General features: G+C 45.5%; 1 protein-coding gene and 1 pseudogene across 1 annotated transcript in view; one reads left to right on the top strand and one right to left on the bottom strand.

The window, feature by feature from the left end:
- The window catches only part of ZNRF3 (zinc and ring finger 3), a 146,367-nt gene that overhangs the window by 93,821 nt on the left and 26,470 nt on the right, over nt 1-26,076 (bottom strand). The gene's annotated exons all lie outside the window — the stretch shown is intronic.
- On the top strand, nt 3,473-4,769 carry LOC103013776 (origin recognition complex subunit 4-like; annotated as a pseudogene).

Genomic DNA, 26,076 nt, shown 5'->3' with positions numbered 1-26,076 from the left:
ATGAAAAAACTCTTCCAAGACCATCCTGTTTAAGCTCGACCATCTTGGCAAGGAGAGCGTGCGCCTCCCCTCCTAAAGCACCTGGTTCTGCAACTGATGTTCAACGTGTTTCCATTTAACTTCAGGGGACACAAGGATGAAAGGCAGGGATCCTGTCCTTCAAAGAGACTGCAGTTACACAGAGGAGAGAAGGCACGAAAAGAATAAAATGCACGTGGGAGTGAGGGGTAAGTGCCAAGAGCGAGGCCCATCAAGAGAAGGCAAGACGGGGGCATGAGGCGTCCCAGGAGGCCTTCAGGATTTGGTCTCGAGAGATAAAAGACTGTGAGATTTGGTTCCTTACTTATTTCTGTCTAGAACTTTTCAAGGATTTTCTTTTTTTTTTTAAATTTAGGCCGCGCCGCGTAGCATGCATGATCCTAGTTCCCCAACCAGGGATCAAACCTGTGCCCCCTGCAGTGGAAGCGCTGAGTCCCAACCACTGCACCGCCAGGGAAGTCCTCCAAGTTTCCACTCAGCAACTGATGTGGCAGAGATTACACATTTATATTTATTAAGCCCACTAAATATATAAAATACTTAATATATATTTGTGTATTTATTGAGCATAACAATAGCTAGCTCTTACTATGTATCTATTTAATCTTACAACCATAAGAAGTATTTTTTAAGATACTCATAACAAAAACTCAGAGAGGCTAAGTGCCTTACCTAGGGTCACTCAGCTGAAAAGTAATACTAGACTTCGAACTCAGGTCAGATTGCCAAGTCTGATGCTGCGCTTCCCTCTGCACCTCTGCAATGCAACAGTTCCAAGCACACATCCCCTCCTCCAGTGGATTTTTTTAAGGTGTCAAAACCCCACCAGTAATTTAAAACCTCCGGTGTAATTCTTAGCCTATAATTATTTGTTTACATGCATGTCCTCCCAACTAGCCCAAGTTCCTTAACGACATCCTTCACCTTCATATTCTAGCACTGGGTGTGGCACACAGGAAAGCTGAACAAACACGCCATGGTCACACTAAACTGAGTGGCTCACGACACTCAAAACACCAGAGAGCCTGCTTCAGCTAGAAAGTCGTCAAAGGGTTTTGCTCGCTTAACCTCCCTGACCCTGTTTCCTCATCTGTTAATAAGGACAATAATGATACCTGTTTCGTAAGGTTGTTTTGATAAGTGTGTTAGATAATGTATGCTAAAGGCTTGGCAGTGCCTGGAACATGCTAAGTACTCCACAGAGGCGGGCAAATAATGTCTAACTTCCAATGCAAGATAAAAGGGAGGTATGCCAGACCTCACCTTTCATCCACTAGATTTAAATTCTGGAAACTGATAAGATATTATTAAGTTTTAAAAGGGTACCAAACAATGTGTGCTATCCATTGAAACACAATGGGACAGATCTAGATATACTGATAAAGAAAAACTTTCAAGACACATTAAATGAAAAAAAAAAAGGTGTGTGTGTGTGTGTGTGATTACATGGGTATACAAGTGCACAGAAAAATACTCTGAAATATATAGGTAATGAGATGGGAGGAGTAAAGAGGTCTTTTCCTTCTGTCACTATGCAGTTCTGATATTTGAATCTTATTATGAAAAACATTAAAAGTAATATTTTCATTAAAAGCAAAAATAGTGTGGCGTTAACAGTAATGTACCACTGTTGGTTCCTTAGTTGTGACAAATGTACCACAATAATCTAAGACATTAACAATAAGAGAAACTGGGTGAATGGTATATGGGAACTCTCTATCTTTGCAGCTTATCTGTAAGTCTAAAACAATTCTAAAATTTAAAGTTTGTTTTGGACTTCCCTGGCGGTCCAGTGGTTAAGATTCCATGTTTCCACTGCAGGGGGTGCAGGTTCAATCCCTGGTGGGGGAAGTTCCACATGCTGCAAGGTACAGTCAAAAAAAAAAAAAAAGTTTTTTTTTAAAAAGCAATATGTATAGCACAGAACCATCTTTGCTTTTAAAACTCTGTCCATATACATAAGTATATATTCACTACATTTCAAATGTTAACAATGGTTCTGAGTGGTAAGACTGAAGATGGTGCTCATTTCCTTGTACCTTCTAGATCAGCGGTTCTCAAAGGGTGGTTGCCAGATCTGCCGTAGCAGCGATATCTGGAAACTTGTTAGAAATGCAAATTCTCGGGCTTCCCTGGTGGCGCAGTGGTTGAGAATCTGCCTGCTAATGCAGGGGACACGGGTTCGAGCCCTGGTCTGGGAAGATCCCACATGCCACGGAGCAGCTGGGCCCGTGAGCCACAATTGCTGAGCCTGCGCGTCTGGAGCCTGTGCCCCGCGACGGGAGGGGCCGCGATAGAGAAAGGCCCGCGCACCGCGATGAAGAGCGGTCCCCGCACCGCGATGAAGAGTGGCCCCCGCTTGCCGCAACTGGAGAAAGCCCTCGCACGAACCAAAGACCCAACACAGCCAAAAATAAAATAAATAAATAAATAAATAAATAAATAAATAAATAAATAAATAATAAAAAAAAAGAAATGCAAATTCTCAGGCCCCACCCCAGGGCCACTGAATCAGACTCTCTAGAGGTGGGGGCCAGATGATTTTGATGCACACAAGAGTTTGAGAACCCTGTTCCAGATCACAGAAACTGGTTTTATAAAAAGTGTCACTTTTATAGTCAAAACAACAGAACAATGAAACTTGAAAAGGGGGTATGTTGACGAATGAATAGCATCTTAAGCCCAGATGCAGGCCCTGACACAGCACGTGCACCGGGAGGCAAGCACAGGCCAGTCCCAACTCAGACTGACCCGCTCTGTCCCTTCCCTCGTCTCCCCACCATCCCAGGCCAGCTTCCATGGGAGCCCCTGGGATACCTACAGAGACAAGTCTCAGACAAACAAATCTGGCATGGGGGGACGGTTTCTTTTTTTTTAAATTTTTTATTGTAAGAGGAAAGTTTGTTGGCACCAGCTCATCATCTTCAAATTTATGGCCTCCGGTCTCGGTTGTATATTAACAGCACCAGCCAGGGCATGAGAACTAACAGTTTAAGAGGTAGAGACTCATCTTCATAATTAAAAAAAAAAGAAAAAATTCCTAAACATGAATGTAGTAGCAGCTCAAATGAACAAGGTGTGAGCCTATCAGCCCTGCCTTTGGAATGGCCCCGGATGTCCTCTGCCATCCTACTCCGAGGCCCGGGAGTATTTATAATGCCCGGCTGGCTTCCTTCCCTCCAGGTACATCCCGAGACTCCTTCCACCTCGTGCAGAAGACCCTTGGAGTCTGTACTTCAGCTCTGCTTTCAGAGGCCCTCAAGGGGCTGCTCTGCCTGCTGGCTCAGCTCCATGAGAGCCATGGTAAAGGGAGTATGGGTGTATCGCTGGCAGCGGCAGCAGGTGAGGCAGAGGAGAGTACGCGGCGAGAGGAGCCTGTGAAGGGATTCCCGCGGTCCCCAGAATCCTGCTCTGCCCTGGATTTCAATTTGTTGAAATGAGCAGTCGTAAATCAAAGAGTAACAACTTAATACAAGCAGAATACCTTTCGTGGGTACAAAGAATTTTACGTGAAAGATTTTGTCATCAGAGTCCACATAGTAACCTATTTGGAGTACAAGTACAATATAAACACTTAATTGAGCTGCTGAAAAGAACTGCTATCCATGGAGAAAGTAACTCTGCTCTCATTATTGGACCCCAAGGATCAGGAAAGACTATGTTAATAAACCATGCTTTGAAAGAACTAATAGAAGGAGAAGAGGGAGTGAAAATGTATTACAAGTTCACTTAAATGGACTGTTGCAGATCGAGGATAAAATTGCCCTAAAGGCAGTTAAATCTGGAAACTGTAGTTGGAGATAAAGTTTTGGAAGCTTTGCTGAAAACCTTTCATTTCTTCTGGAAGCTTTAAAAAAAGGTGACTGGACTAGTAGTTGCCCAGCGATCTTCATATTAGATGAATTTGATCTTTTTGCTCATCATAAAAACCAAACACTCCTCTATAATCTTTTTGACATTTCTCAGTTTGCACAGACTCCAGTAGCAGTTATTGGTCTTACACGTAGATTGGATATTTTGGAACTCTTAGAAAAAAGAGTGAAGTCACGATTTGCCCACTGGCAGATACACTTAATGAATTCATTTGGTTTTCCACAGTATCTTAAAATATTTAAAGAACAATTATCTCTATCTGCAGTATTTCCAGACAAGATTTTCGCTGAGAAGCGGAATGAGAAGGTTCAGAGTCTCTCAGAAGATAGAAGTGTACAAGAAGTGCTGCAGAAGCATTTCAATGTCAGCAAAAACCTGCGGTCATTACACATGCTATTGAGGCTTGCTTTAAATCGCGTAACACCATCACAACCATTTATGACTGCAGCAGATCTGACAGAGGCAAACCAGCAGTGTAGCGTGGACTCTAAAGCAAATATTGTACGCGGTCTGTCGGTCTTGGAAATCTGTCTTATCATAGCAATGAAACATTTAAATGACATCTATGAAGAGAAGCCCTTTAATTTTCAAATGGTTTATAATGAGTTTCAGAAGTTTGTTCAAAGGAGGGCCCATTCTGTTTATAATTTTGAGAAACCTGTTGTCATGAAGGCTTTTGAACACTTACAACAATTAGAATTAATAAGGCCCCTGGAAAGAACATCAGTAAATGCACAGAGTACCAGCTGATGAAACTACTTCTGGATAATACACAAATTATGAATGCTTTGCAGAAATACCCTAACTGTCCTACAGATGTTAGGCAGTGGGCAACATCCTCCCTAAACTGGTTATAAATATAACCATGGCTTCAGTTATGGAATTTCAGGCATACTTCTCTAAAGAACTAAAAGCTATTGTCCTTTAACAAGATATGTTACTATGTTTTCCTATATTTATAAAGATGTATTTTTGTATTTATGGGAGACTGTTACATATGCAGTATCATGGCTGTGCCTTGCCTTTGAATCACGAGCAGTTACATGATTTATAATTCCAGTGATTTAGATTATTTTGTAAGTAGCTGTTCAAAAAAATAAGCATGACTATTTTAGGGATTGAACCACATGCTTATTTAACACTTGTGAAGTATTTATGTGGTACATTTGAAGAGTTCATTTCAACCCAGCAGCCAGATGTTTTAACAATCCTTAAACAAAACAGTAAAGAAACAATGGTAAAAGTTGAGGTGTAATGAGTAATCGTTTGGTCCATTGAGAGGTGCTGCAGTTTTTCTGTATTCATGGAAATTTGGGTTTCTGTCCCAGACCAAGGTCTTCTAGTTCAGGAGACTGATCAGTTTGGCTAGAAGATGGTTCACATGGAAGAAAAAAGCCAAAACTTTGAACATTTTCTTCCAGACTTCTTAAAATATGGTACTCATACCATCTACAGAAGAATCTCTTGTAGGAGGCTTTTAAATACAGATTTTTGGGCCTCTTCTAGGGACTAGCATTTGTCTTTCTAACAGGCACTGTAGGAAATTCCTGTAAAACCACTCCCACAAATAATGGAAAGTGTATGACAGTGTTAACTAAATCTATTTGTAACAAAAAGTAGACCCCTATGAGCAATGTGGAAATGTCAAAGCATCACCTTATAAATTCAGGAATCCATGAACTAATACTGGTATATGTTTGTTCGTTTGTTTATTTATTTATTTTTATTTTGGCTGCAATGGATCTTCATGGCGGGCGAGTGCGCAGGTTCAGTAGTTGCAGCGTATGGGCTTAGTTGCCCTGAGGCGTGTGGGATCTTAGTTCCCCGACCAGGGATTGAACCTGTGTCCCCTGCACTGGAAGGCGGATTCTTAACCACTGGACCACCAGGGAAGTCCCCGGTATATGTTTAAAGTGAAATTTAATAAGCATTAAGTGTTGTGACTTCATTTATTCAAGAATATTTGATTGCCTATTATTTTCATGGAAGGTTTACAAAAGAGAGAGTCCCTATCCTTGTGCAGTTTGTAATCCTTTTAACTGTCAAAGACCCTATGATATTTAGTTACTGTTGTTTACAGGTGAGAAAACTAACACAGTAGTGGTCCTGTCCAGAGGATTGACAGACCCTGGAATTCAACTCATTTCGTTGACAGCAAAGCTCAGTAACATGTTCCTTACCATGTATTTTTAAAACTCTAAGAAATTATTTACTTGGTTTTTAAGAAGTATTGCGTTTAGAATGGAATATGAGATTTCTGCGCATAAAAATAGCTCTTCAGTAGTTGCAACATATTCTTTGCATACTTAGGCATTCTAAGTTTTCAGATCACTGTCAATTACTTTTCAGCAGTGTCTCATGAAAGCTAAGGCTTGCATCCTGGTTCTATGCAATAGTCTATAGATTTTTAGGGGACAGTTTGCCAAAATACTTACCATGGTAGATTCACTACTACTAGAAGCAAGGATTTTGCACTGGAGCTAAAATTGTCCCTTTAAAAATTTTTCTGAACTGTTTTAGGGAAGTACCCTCTGCTTTAAAGGCACTGACCATAAAAGTACCTAAAGAACTGGCTTGAAGATTGTAAATTTTGGGCTTCCCTGGTGGCGCAGTGGTTGAGAATCCGCCTGCCAATGCAGGGGACATGGGTTCGAGCCCTGGTCTGGGAAGATCCCACATGCCGCGGAGCAACTGGGCCCGTGAGACACAACTACTGAGCCTGCGCATCTGGAGCCTGTGCTCCGCAACAAGAGAGGCCGCGATAGTGAGAGGCCCGCGCACGGGGATGAAGAGTGGCCCCCGCTCGCCGCAACTAAAGAAAGCCCTCGCACATAAACGAAGACCCAACACAGCCAAAAATAAATAAATAAATAAATAAATAAATTCATTTTAAAAAAAAAGATTGCAAATTTTTATCAGCTTAAGATTCCACTAAAAGGTTAAGAGCACTCATCTGCCTCCCTGGCTCCATAAGAGCTACAGAAAATCCATCAACATCAGTGAAAGAGCTACAAAACAAACTAGAAAAAATAGGTTAGCAAAAGTCATACAAATGAAGCACGTGCCTACATTTCAAAGGCATTTTTTCAGAGAAGGAATGTTGAAATTCCCCTTTCCATATTCCCTAATACAGAGAAGCTAAAATGTACTTTAAATTTTTTAACCTAACTTCATCTCTTAAATTGTTTAAACCATCATCAATAAAATAAAAACCAAATCTGAAAAAGCCCTAGCAAAAAACTTTTGAGAATAATGTAAACAAATACGGCTTAAAGATATTTTCATTTACTAGAGGAGGAATGTAGCCTGTAAACAGCACAATCAAAAGATTGAAAAACAGGTGAGGAGGAATGTTAGCGGCATTGGTGCAGTTTTCACTCATGTGATCCCTCCAAGTGCCCTACCAAAAACAGGATCTTATTAAGAAAAACAAAACAAAAACAAAAAGTCTTTCCAATTTTGTGGACATGCATGTGAATGGCTCTGAGGAATTAAGAGCTGTTGGTTCAAATTTACCACATCATAATGCTATATATGATGATTATATACAATTAACTTCCTGAAGAATCTGTTTTGCAGAGCAGCACTGTGGAAACAGTTTTGGTCTTTCTGCAGAGATTCCTTGCTGATTCCACTGTGGTTTGCATTTTCATTTGGTTTTAGAAGACAACGCAGGTTCTTTCAAACCACCATAACCTAAGTGTTGCCCCTTCCTTCACCTTTACCCTAAAAAAATTGAGAATCCATTGGTGTGAACTGTGACACTCAATGTGACTAGGTGGGGCTCCTCCACCCCCATTTTCTTTGAAAGTCACGGGATAAACCAAAGAATTTGCAACACTAAAAATGTAAATGAAAGCTAGCTTCCTTGGTGATCACTCTTACTGATTACCCTAAGTGAAAATACCAGAATTCTTCCGTTCAATTGTTAAACTAGTTATAGCTGGGAAGTGTAGTTTATATCTTTGATGTCTATTTCCTAAGCCACTTTTTAAAAATCTCTGTATGAAAAGACAAGATAACTAATGCCATTTAGCCTCTTTTAAAATTGACAGGACCAACATGCGTACTTTTGTGGGAATACAATCTGCTTACACAACAAAGGAGGGAAATGCCACAATTGACAAACCTCCCTTTCACCTATCCCCATTCTTGCAAATCTCAAGCTGTAAGCCTCACTATAAATTATAAAGCTACTGTTCCCCTCTTTAAGAACATATAACTGAAGAAAAACTTCATATGCAAATCATACAATTTTTTTTTTAACTTGGGAATGGAATGGGGATAGCATACATTTTATTTGTACAATACTTAATCACTTACCCAAGGTGGGGTTTTATGGGACTTTTTTTCTTTTTTTAACTTTTTGTTAAATACTTGCAGAAAAAACAGCAAGTAAAATTTGACAGTAGCACAACAACCTGTGCCCAAAACACTGACACGAAATACAGAATAAAGCTAAAATAATTGTTTACCAATATTTTGAGAGGTAACAAATAGGATATAGGTTGAGACTGCATAAAAAATGTACTGCTGGTTGAATATCTGAGGTAAATGATGTTCAGTCAAGATGCTACTTGTGGCTTCCCTGGTGGTGCAGTGGTTAGGAATCCGCCTGCCAATGCAGGGGACACAGGTTCAAGCCCTGGTCCGGGAAGATCCCACATGCAACGGAGCAGCTAAGCCCGTGTGCCACAACTACTGAACCTGTGCTCTAGAGCCCGCGAGCCACAACTACTGAGCCCGCGTGCCACAGCCCATGAAGCCCGCGCGCCTAGAGTCCATGCTCTGAAACAAGAGAAGCCACCACAATGAGAAACCTGCGCACCACAATGAAGAGTAGCCCCAGCTCGCCACAACTAGAGAAAGCCCACTCGCAGCAACAAAGAACCAGTGCAGCCAAAAATAAAATAAATAAATTTATGAAAAAAAAGATGCTATTTGTATCATTTTGCCCATAAATCAGTAAATAATTTTATGCACATGATACCAAATGTTCCTAAAAAGTAATATTTTTAAAAGGTAAAAAAGAGAAACTGGAAAGCCATGGTAAAGAAAAGCACAAAGGGGCTTCCCTGGTGGTGCAGTGGTTAAAAATCCACCTGCCAATGCAGGGGACACAGGTTCGAGCCCTGGTCCAGGAAGATCCCACGTGCTGCAGAGCAACTAAGCCGGTGAGCCACAGCTACTGAGCCTGTGCTCTAGAGCCCGCGAGCCACAACTACTGAAGCCCATGTGCCACAACTACTGAAGCCCGTGCGCCTAGAGCCCGTGCTCTGCAACGAGAAGCCACCGCAATGAGAAGCCCACGCACCGCAATGAAGAGTAGCCCCCACCTGCCACAACTAGAGAAAGCCCGCGCGCAGCAACGAAGACCCAATGCAGCCAAAGATAAATAATAAATTAATTAATTTAAAAAAAATTTACTACCTCCTAGAGCCAAGGGGGAGGAGGAATGGGAGATGAGCAAGACCACAGCCATCAGAAGTGAGCCACCCACGACCCAGCAGCCACTCAGGGCACTTCACAGGCCCAGGAACCGAGGGCCACACTCCCAGGCACTGAGCCTGCTGCTCTGCCAGGGCCCCGGGAACCCAAGAGAGGTGCCGAGGCACTGGGACCTGAAAGGTGTCATGCCTGCCGCTGACGGACTCCAGGGCTCGGGGACAGCACGTCCTCAAGGCAGGAGACTGCACAGGTGTGGCGTGCGGGGTGGGTATGACAGCCACAAAACCCAGGTTGCACAAGTAGAGATGGGAGGTCGACCAAGCTAGAAAGACCACCTAGGGTCCGAGTCTGGGTCATGGCTGGGTCATGTCAGGACTTTCAGCCAGAGGATAAGGAGAATGACACTGGAGAGCCGACAGGAGACTGTCCTCCCCATTAGGGACCTACAGCTGAAAGACCTTCACATGAGTCTTGGGAGTAGCAGGCCAGCCAGTGAGCGGAAACCAGCAATAAAGGTGCCGGGTGAATCAAAACAGCTCTTGGGAGAGCCTGACAGATGCAGAGAAACCTAGGCCAGAGAAGCGAGGGTCTGGCTTCCTAAATCACCTCAACTGGGCCTTTGGTCTACACCCCTGGAGTCTCCCACAACGAGGAGGGGACCAGGAAAGGCCTGGTGGGGTTCAGTGCACAGTGGGGAAGGACAAAAAGTACAAGCAGTGCTTCTTCTAATAAAAAGATCATCTACTCACCTCCCCAGACTCCTGGGGAATTCAGGGAATTCAGGGTTGGGAATTCAGGTGGGAAGCCTCTTTGGAGACCCTCAGGGAATACTCTGTTGCTGGTGGAAGGGCCCCCATATCCGGTTTAGGAAAATGGATTCTCTCATAAATCATTGTGATGGAATTGTAGAAAATCATTTTCTGCAGCCACTGGAGGACAGAACCCAACAAACCTTGGAGGAGGTGGCAGGCTGACCCGGGGCAGTTGGCCAGATGTGTGGGGTGTCGGGGTGGGTACCTCACCCACACAGGGGATCAACAGTGGACAGGCCAGCCTCCGAGGTGCAAAGACAGCAGCCTTGCCCTCAGGGAGCGGAGCCTGGTGAATATACGCCAAGCAAAGAACCTGGAATAAAGACAGATGAACCGAGGGCACCGGCAGGGCACCCGAAACCCAAGCCACAGAGAAGCAATGCCAAGGTCGAGGCCGAGTGACTAGAAACCTGAAAACAACGGGGCTTTATCACCTGTGACACCAAGGTGGGCTGCCTCTGAAGGGCTCCCGCAGAGATGCCTCTCGGGACAAAGGACGGGTACAGGGACAGGGTCTGTGTGCCCATATCTGAGATCGAAGGAACTGAGATATTCAGAAATTCCATTCTGGAAGTGCCCTATTAGGAAAACAACACCAGAAGAATCAAGAATCGTTGACAGCCATACCCAGAAACTGGGGCAACATCTGAAGCGTACAGAAGAGACATGAAACCCAGGGGCATAAGGTAAGCACCACTGCCCCACAAATGCCTGCGAGTGTGTCCTGTTTCACGCGACCCGCACTGCACGCCATGCTGAGGCTTGGTTATGGTGCTCCGGTGCCCCTGCTCCATTCGGAGAAGCCCTGGGTCAGCAAGTCTAGGAACAGGGCACACAGATAACTGCCAAAAAGAAAAACCAGGCACCCAGCTGGTCATGGCAGCATCTACAGGAGGAAGAGTAGGGTGGGAAGGCTTCTCCTTTCTTAATCTATATACTTTTTCACGGATTAGACTTTAATGCTTGCTTGAATTATAGGAGTTATGCCTTAAAACAATTTTTTAAAACAAAATTTAAGGCCAAAAATACAGGAGCACTGAGCGATGGCGATCAATGAATGGCCTTTGATGTCAACTCTCAATGCACCTCATCAGCTCTTTTTCCAGAGGGTATTTGAGAGTAAATAAGAGGCAGAGAGAAATGGCCACTCCAAAGCACTCTATACAGAAACAGGCTAAAATTTTATGGGGCCCTCTAGGCTGAGAAGCTATTAGAAGCCACAGCTCCAAAGCAGCTAGGTGGCAGAGAAAGCACTCCAGAGGGGCTATTCAGGAGCCTCCAACATCGTCCCATTTGTGAGTTTGAAAGTACTTTTGTTCTTCTCCAGGTTTAAGTTTCTGGGTCACCGCAGCCTTTTGTTAATAACCAAATGAACACATCTGCAATAGAGCAGTACCCCCTTTATGTGTCCCCCCAAATATTAGTGGCCTCAGAGCATTAATACGTCAGAGAGCACTCGACTGTGTCTCATTGTACCTTGCCATCACTCTGTCTCCACGAAGCAATTTTAATGAGTATCCCTAATAGGAAAAGAGGTACCATTCATTTTTATACAATAAAATAATTACTACAGCCCTCTCCCCCGGATCCAGATAACTGTGTGTGTGTGTGTGTGTGTGTGTGTGTGTGTGTGTGTATTGGGGGGGCAGGGGGTGTTGACAGGAGGTTACAAAATGTTAAGAAGGCAAACTCTATGTACCCGCAAAGCCAGTTGTTTCTCTGGATATAATCAAGAATCTTCCTTTGTTGAGGCCTAATGTCTATTCTCATCCTGTTCTAGCATCTCCTCAGAGGAAAAACAAAGCTCAACTGCCAGAAAATGTTCCAAATAATTGTTGATAACAGATAACGGCAGAGGAAGCCCTCTGGTTAATGTTTAAACACGGCAGGGGTAACAGTAACTCCTTAACAGTTATGATGCCCACCAGAAGACTCCAACGTTTGCTTCACGGGCCCATGGCTCATCAGGAACACTGATGGCTTCAATCAAGTTCAGGAATGTTCCTTAAAAAAAGAGAATCAGAATAACACCTAAAACTCCTTTTAACTACCATACTGCTCAGACTCGAACTGATTCATTTTTGAACACTTATAATGTACAATCCCCCAGTTTTTATAAGTAGATTCCAATAATTTCTAGAGACATTAAGGAGAAGAAAGGGAAGATCATGGTAGAATCAGGGTATAGCTGAGAAGAATGCATCTGTTCGTAAGTTTAGATGATATTTTAAAACCACAAGCTATTAAAATACAGCTTTGCCATGAGAAGAAGGTCTATATTCTAAAATGTCAGATGATGTACTTTGGAAGATTTGGCTGTTATTATAGGTGGAACACACACCCACAACACTTCATTCTAATAAACCTTGGCAATCTTTGTTTCCATATAATTAGAAGTTTTGCTTTCTGTCTTTCAGGCAGACGGAGGGAGAGGCAAGGGGCATGGAGACGAGGGGCGAGAGGGAACAGCACATCTGACAGAGGATGCAACTGAAGATTCACTACTGCTGGTAAAGAGAAGGCAGACACTGGGTAAACCTCCTCCAAGCAGGTTCTTAAAGGGAGCCAACCACAGCCAGAGACACCCAAGACAAGGACTGAAGTGAACAGGGATCAGCCCTGCACCAGCTTTCAGGGCTCTAGTTGCAGAAACCACTTCTCTGCTCAGTCTTGCCTCTCAGCTCAAGTCACTGCCGGGCAGAGCGGCCCCGGGGACAGACTACGAGTACATGCACACGATGACCCCGTGTTGCTGTGTGGCTCCTGCACTCTCACGCTGCCTGAGCTTCTGTACATGACAACAGGGGCCTGGCCATCTATAAACAGACGATTTGCATTCACTCCAAAGGTAGCGGGAGCCAGGAAAAGCCAGGTCCCCTCCACTCACCCGGATCACTGATCAAAGATCAAAGAGGCAAGTGGTTACATTCTTACTCAACAATGTTAAGTTTTTTCTGTTTTTTGTTTTTTTTTTTAATCAAACCAGGAGAGACCTTTGAGATGTAGGCCTAGTTTTACAGGTGAGGAAACCAAGCTCAGGAGAGGGCCAGGCCTCTCCCCAGCTAAGATAAGCATCAGCTCCTCCACACCCTACTGCCCCAGGCAGACCTCCCTGTTCTAGGCTCTCACCCTTGATTTCAAATAGGTGCTCAGGGATGATTGTGTGCGTGGCTCAACTCTTCCTCTCCGAGCTTGAGCAGGGTAAGGTCATCACCTGAGCCTCAGCTATAAGTACCACACACACCCCTGTCCCTTCCACAGCCTCTGTTCCAATTTGGCCCCATGCCTGGCTGACAGCCTACACTTGTCACCGAGTTCAGGTCTCCCAGGCTCTCCACACTGATGCATCACCAAGCTCGGCATGTCCCCATCACGCCTTCTCTGACCACGGGAGCCTCACCTGTATTTTGCCATGTGACCAAAGCTTAGCTGTTTCTCGATCACACATGTACTACACATACAGCCCCAGGGAACTGGACAGGAAGAGTCCCTCTGTTTCCAGAATGACTGTACTGGGACACAGGTTCCCTAGTGCGATGTTGGATCCTTGCCTTTTCCATTGCAGTGTTCCTAGTGCCTGACCTAGTGCCTGGCAAGGATGGATGGGCTCCCTAACCAATAGTAGCCTCCTGGATTGATTCCCCTTTTGTCATTTCCCATGTCAAAAGACTAGTGCTAGCTTCAGGGCAGAATTTGTGCTGTATTAATAACAATTTGCATCAATAATTCCAGGGTTTCCCTAATGCTAACTGCAACACAATTTCGCTATTCTTCAAGCTACAAACATACTTACAAAGTAACGTCTTCACTTACTGGGAAGATTCTAGCTTCCCTTGATGGGAGAAGGAGGAAGGTTACAAAAAGAGCAATTGGATGGGCTCAGTTTCCCTAACTGGTGACACTCCACAACAAGCGGTCCTTCAAGGTCTAAACATCAGTGTGAGATTTATCTAACCATTCATTCAACAGCACAAGACTCTGCTGACATATCCAACATTGGTCAGCCTGATGATGAAAGAATGAAAGTGGCATCCTGGCAAAAATAAATAAATTTTACCATCCAGAAGACCCTAGAATGTTGCACCACAACAATGACTTCTTTTCCTCCGGGGTGGTGCAGTATCCACAAGTCACTTGCTTTGCATGCGCATCAAAGCGTGGGTACAGGACCTGTGATGAGAACCCTGCCAGCCTCCGACACCCCAGCCGAGCCCCTGTCCTCCCACCTCCTGCCCCCTCACTCCCGCCTGCTCTCTGGGTTCATCACTGAGAAGCCAGTAATCTCCGCTCAAGCAAGACCTGCAACAAAGACTCAGTCACACCATGTGGCTTTGCCATCAGCATGGTAGGAGCCCAGAGCGATTTCCTCAGGGATGGGTATGAACATGCACTGAGCAAAGTCGCTTGTTTCCTACTCTGGCCCAAAGCTCTCAGTGTGAGGGTTCAAGTGTCCTCTGGTCAGAGAGCAAGAAGCAGCCAACACATCCTCAGAAGAGCAATCCATTCTCAGACTCAGCAAAAGCTGACTCATTAATAACACCCCAGGGGCCCACAGCACATTTGCAAAGGCACATCCTGCGTGTCCGTTAGGTGACCTGCGTGGAACCTGCAGGAAAACCTGCTTGGTAGTTAAGCATAACCGTCACTCCCACCTGACAGATGAGCAACGAGAAGCTTGGGGCCTCTAAGGCAGATCTTGCCCCCAGATCTTCCAACTCCTGAGGAGGCCCACACTTAGAAAGGGCACCGCCTTTGTCTGGAGCCTCTCCGCTACTTCAGAATAGAGCAGGGGCTATTGACAAACCTGCCCAATACGCCGTGAGCCGGTACCTGCTCCCACTGCAGATGCCTGGCCAGGAAACCATCACCAGGACCACCACATGCCACTGCTCCCACCAGCCAGGCTGTACGTGTTTGTAGATCTGTTTATGCTAACTCTATCTGATATAAATTTATAACAAAACTAACTCTTAAATGATGCAAAAAGTTGAGTTTTATCCTAGGAAAACTAAGTCAAATAATTTGGAAAGAAAGATTAAACGAAGACAAATAACTAAAAATGGCTGAGAACTAAGTGCAACTTTTGAAGGCTAGACAAAAAGGGGAAAAACGGCAAATTTCTAGAAGGCTCCTGATAGTCTGCAAGTGCTTGCAAGTTTTCCCTTCACTTTGAAAAAAAGCCCAGAACTGTGAATTTTAAGTGCTAAATCAAGAGGAAGGCGAAAGTAAGACTCTAAGGAATACAGATCAGTGGTCCCATTCACAAAAGCCTGGGTTTGACCGTCTGCTCACAGACTTTAATTAAAATATAATTTTAAACTTTTTAAATCATTCCCAGCTTCAACTGAACTGACCTTTTTCAATCACCCAACTATCCACAGGTCCCAATAATATCAGGTAACAAGCTCCGGCTAAAGTGTGAAAATCACAAAAGGCACACACTCTGTTGTCATCTGCCAAGTGATTTCAATCCCTTCTAGATGCCAGTGACATCTAGAAATTTCTGGGTTCTCAGACAGGGATAGGGCTTAACATAGTTTAATTCTCACTGTAATAGGAAATGTCTCTCCACAGAAATTCATCAGTAGCATAGTTAACCCCAACTCAATAATTACCCTTAAAGAGTTTTTCGAACAATGGTTCTTAACTACGGGCAGTTTTGTGCTGTGCCCCTGCCCCCCAACACACACACACATATCTGGAGACGTTTCTAGCTGTCATAACTGAGAGGGAAGCTTGTTACCGGCATCTAGTGGGTAGGGGCCTGGGATGCTGCTCGACATCCTCTGATGCGTGGGACAGTGCCCCCACCACAAAGAATGATCCAGCTTTAAGTGCCAAGAGTAGAGAAGCCACCCTGGAAAAAGGAGATCCAAGACCTACAGACACTGTTACATCATCAGAAAAAAACAGCCTTCTGAACAAACCAAAGGAAGAGCTGATTTCTTCCCTCTTGATTCAAACAGTACTCAAAGGCCACTGGCCTCCTGACATTCTTAGTAAAACTCTCAATCTCTCAGCAAGAATTTTCAAAGACCACAATTTTTGGTTATGTGGTGAAACTGCGCAAGAGTCCTGGTCAGTTTTCTTTTTTCTTTTTCTTTTACATTCCACAATACCGCCAATTATCTCATGGATGACGATAAAAATGAACTAAAAAATTTGTCCAGAGCTTCGTTTTTAAATATAAGAAGATGGAAAAGTGAAATTCGTTTGGTTTATTGTGATAGTAGGATTGTGGAAGAAGCTTTTCCTTTTATTTTGCTTTCCCATTAGCATTACAGTATCTGTGCATCAACACAATATAACTACTTAAAAGTTGAATACTATGAGAGAAGCCTGAATGCATCCTGGATTTTTTAAGGCCAGCTATTTCAGACATGTCTGAGACACTTAGGGAAATCTAAACATGTCAATTTCACAGGCGTGATGATGACACAGTGGTTAGGAGCATGTCCTTAATCTTAGCTGGATGTATGCTGGAGTATTAAGGGGTAAAAAGTCATGGTATTGGCATCTTTCAAATGGTCTAGCCAAAACAGAAAAAAATACACACACACACACACAGCATATGTTAAGAGTATAAACTGAGCCACTGTTAACATTTTGCCACACTCAACTATTCATTCAACTTTTCTAAATGCTTAAAAACTTCAAAATAAAAGAGATAGGCAAAAATTAACACAGACCAAGACGGGGGTTAGGGAGACAATCAAATCACAAGTACCGCTGGATCATGGATCTAGACCAAACAACAAAAAGGTCTCCAAACAGAATCAAACTGGAGACGGTGGTCTTAGTTTCATTATTAAAAGGCTGCATAGCTGCCTTCTACCGCTACAGCAAAATAAAATAGGTATAACCCTGGAGTAAAAAAAAGGCACACCCAGCAGATTCACAACACAACCCATGTCACAGACCTCTTGGCATCCTGGAGGCATCATGGAGACCATGGCAAAGTCAGGTCGTTCTTCTGAACACACACACACTCACCCCTAAAACTGAAACCTCTTTGAACCCAACCCCTTAAGCAAGGAAACCACAGGCTGGAATGAAAATATGCTCACCACGCGCAAGTTGAAGAGCTTACCCATCCTTTGAAGAGAAAGAATCTGGTAAGCTTGCAGACCTGGTCCATTTCCTGCTTACAACAGTGAAAGAAAGGGCTTCTGCTCTAGAAGACTTTCCACACACCCACAATCCCATCGGCTTGTTCTGGAGGAGACACAAAGCTGAGCAAAGCGAAGAAAAAGGAAAGCTCACGGGAAGCCAGTTTAAGTGCAACAACCCGTGGTTCATCTAAACTTTGCAAAGCTTTTTACATCTAAGTTTTTACATATAAGTCAAAATATTTTAGGATTCCAGGATCCTTTGAGCAGATTTACAAGTGAGAGCTAAAGGCTTTCAACTGAAAGGGTCATACAAATAAGCTGACTTTGCCAATTCCAATGAGATTTCCCTCCAAAGCACATGTTCATACTGATATTTCAAGAAACATGACTTGTTTTACTTACTCAAAAATAAAAATAAAAAACACAATAATCTTCAAGCTAGAGATCTTTAAAACCAGTTTAAAAACCTACCAGAAGTTCCACCCAGCTGGCTAACCGTTCACTCTACAGTAGCACCCTTGTTGTACGAAAACCTATAGTCTCTGAGCCCTGCAACCATCAGGCAGCAAAGGGTGGGACAAGATGGAGGAAGAGCAATGGGCTACGTTCCAAGAAGCATGAGGAGGCAAGTCATTCAAACACAACAGGTCTCCAAGGCAAACTCCATGCCCCAGGTTGTCCTCTGGCCACTGCAAGCTTCTGGGCTCTCCCTTGAGTGTCCAAATCAAGAAGCAAAATCCCTGGGGCTGCTCCAACTTGAGAGAGAGAGAGAGAGAGAGAGAGAAAGACAGATATTTGGATCTAAAAGTTGTAAAACCAGAATAAAAAAGGAACCTCAAAAAACCCTGTCATATCCATTAAAACATCTGAGCACCTACCATATACATGTATCCAGGTTTCAAATATTAAAGACACATCACATGAACAGATGGATAGATATGTGATACAGCAAGTATAGTAAAATGTTAATGGTAGAATACAGACAATGAGTATATAGGTGTTCACTATAAAATTCTTCTACTTTTCCTATATGTCTGAAATTTTTCATGATAAAATACTGGGGGGGGGGGTGTAGAAGATGGGGGAAATCTGATTTATAGTTTAAAAAAGGATAAAAAACCTCCCAGTCTTGCTGTCAAGTAGCTTACAGACAATTCAACATGCATGGACAGAGGCATCTTTGGGGCCAGAAGAGAGGAGACAGTCTAGACAGACAGCAGGATTTGAGCTTGAGTTACAGGCAAGAACCCAAGAGAAAAGGATTTGGGGACAGAAGAGAAATCTGGTCTTACAGGTGCTGGTTTGCTCGGTGTGCCCATAAGATGCCGAGGTGGACGTTAGTCACCATGACTTAGCCTGGTTGAGTGCCTCAGACCCCACTGATCCCGACCTCTGATGTAAGAAAGATCCTGGGAAGGAGCTCAAGGGCCAGCAAGCTGGCTCAATTTGGAAGACTGCTTTATCTGTGCAACTATTTGTCTGTAAGACAATGGGGCATGGCTATCATGGAGGTATGCATGGCACAGGGTTTTGCCAATGTGTGTACTGAACAAATGGCTTAAGGCAGACACACCAGCTTAAGCTGGGAAGACCTAGAAAATCAGCCACCCGTCTGTGATTCTTATAAAGACTTGGAAAATATTCAGGCTGGGGGTGGTGGAGATCCTGGCATTCTGCCATATTGTTGGGGACCCCCCCCCCAACAGAAAGCCCTGCTCACCAGCCTCGGGCAAGCCTCTCACACCCACTGGGGAAGGGACAGATAAGCAGGAACGACCCCAGGCAGCCCACACACCCCCCTGACTACTCCTGGTTTGTCTCCCACCTGGTTCACCAGGTGTGTTCCAAAGCCTGACTCACCCATCAGAGGAGGCTGCTTTCAAAATCTCAGGAGGGTCACTTGGGAACAAACCCGACCACCCTAAGAAAGGGACAAAAATCAACTGCTCTTAAGAGAAACAGTTTGTCTTTTACGGAGAAATCTGCAAGTCCATCTAAGAAAACTCCCTCCGCTTGGGGCATTCCTGCCCTACCGCCCCCGCTCCCGCCCCCCGCGCCCACCCCAGCCCGGCTTAGAGCCTCCAGATGCCGCCTGCCCTGCGCGGCACACGCTTCACCTCTCTAAACAAACAAGGGGTGTCTTTGTTTAAATTTTTAAAAAAAAGAAAAAAAAAAAGAACCTGTCTCACAGGCTATGATTACATCAGCAGAGCGCTCTCATTCTCTGCATCAATCCGGGCTGCTCCGGCGGCTTTGAAGCGCTGAGCGCGCGGCGCCTTTTGATCTTGAGGTTCCAGCCCTGGGGCCAAGCTGATACCATCGCGCGCCCACGCAGGGACCCACCGTCCACGCTGGGACCATCCGGCCCGCGCCCGCCTCTGTCCCCACTAGCTCTCCGTCCCCGCCAGCGCTCGCCCGATCAGGGCGCCAGTGCCCGCCAGATCAGAGCGCCAGTGCCAGGGACACTTGACGGCTTATGAAGTGGGGGGAAGGGGTACTGTCCCTTTGGGGGGACACCACTAACTTAGCGTTAACCTGTTGTGGGAACAGCACTGAGATTACGTTTAAAAAAAAAAACAACTCAGAGATATTTACAGATTTATAAATATTTACAGATTAAAAAATGATAATGCTGGCTTTGCTTCAAAAGAACATGAGAGGTTGGGGTGCAGATGAAACAAGAGGGGCCAGGAGTTGACAACTTCTAAAGCAGGTGATGGTGACTGGGTGGGGCGTGACATCGGAGGTACACTGTGTACAGGACACCTACTGTCTACTTGTGAATACATGTAACATTTTCTATAATAAGAACTTGAAAAAGAAACCAACCTCTAACTCTTTGCTATTTTAAAAGGTTATTCCTCACAGACTTCTATTTTAGGAAAGAAAACAGCAGTTTGACACTGGATGGGGTGAGGGTGGATCACATCAGACTTTCCAACTGTGCCCCCAGGGCAGTCCCTGGAGTTACCAGGGCGCAGCAGGCCCACATGGCCAGCTTCCCCAGTGCAATCCCTGCAGGGGGAGGGGCACAAATGGCACCACCACCCCCCCCCGGCTTGGGGGCTCTTCACTGGTTGAAGGATCTCAGCCCTCTTTAACAGAAAGATGAATGTTGTAAAACTCATCTCTCCAGAAAAACACCCATAAACACAGGAGAACCTGGAGGAAATACCAAACCCACCCTCAAAATCCATTATGTATAGAAATCTGATTAGAAATGGCCCTTGGAGTAAGCACTCCAGGTTGCTCCATTTGGACAACTCCCTCCCTCAAAGGGCTACAGGTACCCAACCAGTCACTGGCCTCCCAATGCCACCACACAGGGCCGTCATGGGGCATAGCACATCTCTGAGTTGCCTCACAAGGCCAATTCTGCTCCTTACTGGCCCTGTGGCCTTGGGTAAGTCATGAACCACTCCCAGCCAGTCCCTGCATTTTGTAAATGGAGAGCTATTAATGACGACCTGTGTTGCCACCACCTCTTCTACTACATGCTTAACTGGGGAGTAAGAAGTGGAAAAAATGCCAAGAAGGAAAAGGTATATGGGGATGCAAACACGATTCTATCCACTGCTGCAGCTGAACAAGCCACACGCAGACCAGGCACAAAAGAGTTAACTCAGAAGCAGGAAGGGTCCAGGACTGTTAGGTGTGTTCAAAGCCAGAATTTCATACACACAGGCCAGAAGGCAGAGGGAAGGAATGGGAGGGGGCGGAGAAGGGAAAATATATCCTTCCCATACAGGTGGATCCACCTGTGGGAGGTCAAACTAAAAATCCAGTGAAGACCACCAACCTACCTGCACCCCTCAGAGTCGAGGGCAAACCCACAAACTATGGAAAGGGTCAAGGAAACAAAACACAGTATCATAATAGCTAAGAAGATTAGGCGGACTTCTAATCTAACCACTGGTGGTCCAGTGGTTAAGACCCCATGCTTCCACTGCAGGGGGCAAGGGTTTGATCCCCGGTCGGGGAACTAAGATTCCCCATGCCACGTAGCAAAAAAAAAAAAGAAAGAAAAGATTAGGGATATTTTTAAGAGAAGAACCCAACTATAACAGTGTGAGAAGAGATCCAAGAAATGAGTTTGGGGGAGAAGTTATCAGAACACTGAAGTAAAAGCCTAAAAATAAAAGGGCAACTAACTGGGGAGCAAAACATCAACAGCAGATTAAAACTGCACGTATTTGTTAGCTTTCATCCTGAAGGGGTCTAGGTCCAAAATCCCCACTATAGACCATTTCCCAGTAAAACCACACATATTAAAAAATGTACACAAACTCCCCGATTCATTCAAGGACTCCTGAATTAAAAGCATACTGATTCTGGCATAGCAAGATCTCAAGATCTTTCTGGCATAAAAATCTCTCTGCTAATTATTTTATTTTGGAAACTCATTTATCAAGTCTTTCGTTCCTATTAACAGAAAAAAGTTAACATTACAGTCCCAGATCCTTATGTAGCATCCAGCCTAGGCCCAATGGAGTGCTGGTGTGATGTAAAGCAGTTCAGAAGGCCTGCCTCTGACCTCAGTAGGCCCGCAATCTTGTGAGAAGACAGACACACCCACAAATTAAACAACCAAAAACTAACATATTATGAAGTGTCAAATGCATGACCAGACCAGGTTGTCTCAAGTTCAGAGGCAGCAGAGATGACTGGGTGCTGCAGTGGTCCAAGAGAGCTTCCTGGAGGTGGCAGCCTTGAAAGATGGGCAGAATGTGAGCAAAGAGGCAAATAAAGGCCAGAGCCTGCTTGGATCCAGGAGGCGAGTGGTTCTACAGTAGAGTATCAAACTGCAGAGACAGATGGGGAGCAAAATGCCAAGGGCTTTAACATTAGGGTAAGACAGGGTTTAGACTCCATCCTATAAAGAGTAAAAAAGCTCTTAAAGATTTGTGAAGAGCAACGTGACATCTGGCAGCCAAGTAGCAGAATCGAAGAGGGGATGTGGGGCCCTAACTGAAACAGACCACTGGAGGGTGGGGGGCTTCCTGCTAAAAGCAAAATGACTGTTCACTCAATGAACCAGAGAGAATCATGTGCTCAGGCTACTACCAGTGTGGCTTTTTTTTTGGGTGTGTGTGTGTGTGTGTGTGTGTGTGTGTGTGTGTGTGTGTGTGTGTGTGTGTGTAACAAGGGCGTGAAGATCAAAAGAAACTGTTTGCAAACGACAGCCCTCCTACTCCTCTGACTTGTCATTTCTATTCCTTTCATCTTCCCTCCTGTTTGAAATTCAGGTGAAAAGGAGAAGCATGTGGCCAGTGGCCTGCTGGCCAGCCCTGGGTCTGGCCCCAAGTGCAATAGGGGGCAAATCACTCAAGCTTTCCCAGCTCGCTCCCCCTCTCCCTTCTTAACTGAGGAAGGTCAAGGATGGGATCTCTAGTCCCTTGCAGTAAATGCCAAGTCTGGATCTAGGCTGGGGAAAGACCAAAAAAGCCTAAAGCTAAGATTCCTAGAGGTACAGACTAACCATCAATCCCTAACACCAAGAACTTCAACTATAGGAAAGCCATGACTACAGAGCCCTACAACCATCGTCCCTCCTTCCCAATGAGAAAGTAAACAGCATTTATGTTATAAAGACAACACAGAGAGTTAGAAATTAGAAAAGTTCCTTTTCAGAAACGACAAGGGGAAAAAGCATTTACATTTATTCAAATACAACTGATCAGCAAGAATCAACAGATGAACGTAACCGTCCGAAGAGTTCAACGTTCTGCTTCTTTCCCTAAAAACAGTTTCTGACCGGGCTTGGGGCACTGAATTAAATTTCATCCTTCAACACTTACTGTAATTTAGAGCTATGAAGAGTAAAGGGTCTAAAATCAGCTTGAGTGGGTCTGTATTTCCATACTTGTATAAGTAGGTAGTAAGACCTTGGGTAAGTCATTTCACTTCTTTAAGCCTCAGTTTCTTCATCTATAAAACGGGGACAAGTGCTTCACAGCACAAGACTGTTATGAGGACTAAATATGATCGTTTGTGTTGGGTGCTTAACGTCATGCCTGGCACAAGTCAGCGATAAATGTTAGCCCTGTGATATTTTAAATCTGTGGCCCTCACGCCTTGTCTAAGAGAGACAGGAAGTAGTGTCATGAGAAGTAAGAAATCCATATGATAAGGGCATCTCCCAAGGAAGAAAGGACTGCAAACCCCAGCTCAGAAAGAACTTGTGTGGCCCCATCTGTGGGGAGAAACAGGTTGGCATTCTTCTCTAGAATATAACAGCTGCCTCTCCTCCCATCTCGCCCTGACCCCTCCTCGGCTGCAAATACTCAAGGATTAAGAAGACATTCAAGCTTTGTTCCGTCTCATTTCTGCTCTGGCATTCTTCTCTTCGGCCCCTTTTTCCTAAATGCCATTTCTGCTCAACAGCAGGCCCTGCACTGGAGAAGTGTCTTGTGCTTTCTCAGGGTGCCCCCAACCCTTTATTTCCACAGATCCTTACAACATCCTGGTGGCAGGAGCTGCCAGCCCCACTTTACAGAATGGGACCCCAAGGTTAAGAGGAGTCAGAGCATCATGCTGGGTCTCAGCAAGTAGTCCCAAGCGTCAGAACCAGAACTTCCCTGCTCTGAGCCCACGGGTCGTCTGGGCTGAGCTGCTCTGATCTGAATCAGAGGCGGGATCTGTGGCGGCTGTCCTACCCCGGTGTGGGGGGCAAGGAGCCACGCTCACTGCTTGAGGACCAAGTAGAGATACCAGGGCTTCCCATGAACCAGGACGCCACCCCGCCACCCCCACTGGAGCAGCCCCAGGGAGCCGTGTGGTCAAAGGGATTCCTGCCCGCGCCAGGAGCTGCAGTCTAACCATCTCTCTCGCGAAGAAACACTCCTTTCGCAGAGACTTTAAACACAAATACACACATACACACAGAGGAAGCCAGCTGCGACCCGGCTGTGAGCTGTGAAATGTGTGGGGAGACCCTACCGGCCGGTGGGTCACCAGGAAGCCTGGGGGCTCGGTCCCCCGGCAGCTTCCTGGGAGAGACATGCGCGCAGGCCCCGCTCCAGGTTCGGTTCGCCACCAGGTTTTACCCTTCACCGCTTCTCCCCACACTTCAAAGGAAGTATTTTTGTACAGCCCAGGGAGGAGTGTAAACTGGCCAGCTGCTTCCAGAGCAGAGCCGTTAACCCTGAGAGGGCCGTGGGGGCCTGCTGGGGTCGCGGGGAGCGGAGCCACGCCCGCGCAGCCTGCACCGAGCCTCGGCTCCTCACCCCCAACAGCCAGGCCGCCCCGCTTCCTCCGAGCGCGAGCGCGCAAACAGCCCGTGATAAATCCCCTCCGGCTGGAGGTTCAGAGGCTCCGGCAGCCAGCGCTTCAGTGGCAACTCCAACTAACAGAACAGGCCTCTCTCTCACGCCCAGTCCCTCCCTGAGCCGCCGAGGGGCTGAAGGGCTCAAAAGCCAGCACCGTGAAACCTGCCCCCCGAAGTCCGACCCCTTCAGGCCTGGAGGCCGGGGGAGAGCTCGCCCTCAGCAGCATCCTAGCAGCTGAGCCCTTTCTAAACGTTCAAAGCAGCGCCCTGAGGGGGGCTGCCCCTTCCCCTGGACTCTCAAGGGCGGCCTGCAAAGCTTTCCACAGGGCCAGGTGAGGGAAGATTAAGACCCGAGACCCTATCAGGCCTTCTCCAGAGCTTTCACATTCTCTCCAGATTCTTCACCCTCCGGAGATTGTACCGACCCAAATCCAAAGCCAGCATCTTCAGTTCCTGGGTTGAAATCTGAGGGATCCTTCCAGGGACGATTACACAGACACTGCACTGCACACTGATCTAACCTAACAAGCTTCTCTGCACAGACCACTGAAGACACAGCTACCTGGGGGCTGGCAGTTAGAGCAGCGTGGGCTTCTCTCAAGAGTCCACATACCTCGGCATCCTTTGCTCTTTTACCCCCAGCCACATCATCTCCAAGGACCTGGGCTCTACTAGAGCAGTGCTAACCATAAGTCTTCTGACTCAGGCATTGATGTTTAGAGTGCTCAGGGTCCAAGTTTATTCACCAGTCTCGTCCTTCCTTATACTTCAGTTTTAGGAAAGCCAGTAGGGATACTTATTTCAAAAGAACAAATAAATGTAGAGGTGTGTTTATTCTTTTGAAGTGTAATTGGCGTCCCAGCAGGCCTCAGCCCAGGGAGGCCCCCGCAGCACTCAGGTGGGACTCAGCTCTTGCCACCTGGCTGCAAGCTTCTGGGCAGCAGTGGAGTGGCGAGCAGGTGGGTGTTTGCCCTGTCCCACTGGCAAGAGCATCCTGTAATTTCCTGACACTGAAAAGTATGCTATAAATAGTTGGTGTTTTTGATGTTGTCGGGCCTAACAGCTGTGTGGGGCCAGGGCTCTGGGCATCTCAGAGCTACAATTTGGAAACCCTGGGTAGTGTAGTCAAAGCATCTTCAAAGAAAGGAACTCCAAGAGTGCCGCACTCCATCTGAACAGACTACAGTGGAGGGAGAAAGTCTGTCAGAACTATCCATCAGGATTTACAAACCACTACTTAGCAGAAAAGTGAATGGCACTGAGGGTCTCTTCGTGGAAAGATCCACAATTCAACAGCAAAAGGGGAAGCAACCAGAATAACCCCCAAACCCCAAGCTGATATTTCTGCCGCATTTAGGCCTCTGAGACACAACAGGACACTCCTGATTAAATAAGCACAAGATGATTCAGAGGCTTCATTTAGTCATTCAACAAACTTTTTTTTTTTTAAACTTCGTTCTGCCAAGTGCTGAAAATACGAAGAACAAAACAGATAAGCCTTTTGACACTTAACTTCTGGTGGAGG

This window comes from Balaenoptera acutorostrata, chromosome 13, assembly GCF_949987535.1.
Source record: "Balaenoptera acutorostrata chromosome 13, mBalAcu1.1, whole genome shotgun sequence".
Lineage (NCBI taxonomy): Eukaryota > Metazoa > Chordata > Mammalia > Artiodactyla > Balaenopteridae > Balaenoptera > Balaenoptera acutorostrata.
The sequence above is the reverse complement of the archived record's forward strand: the minus strand, read 5'-3'. Positions and strand labels throughout refer to the sequence as shown.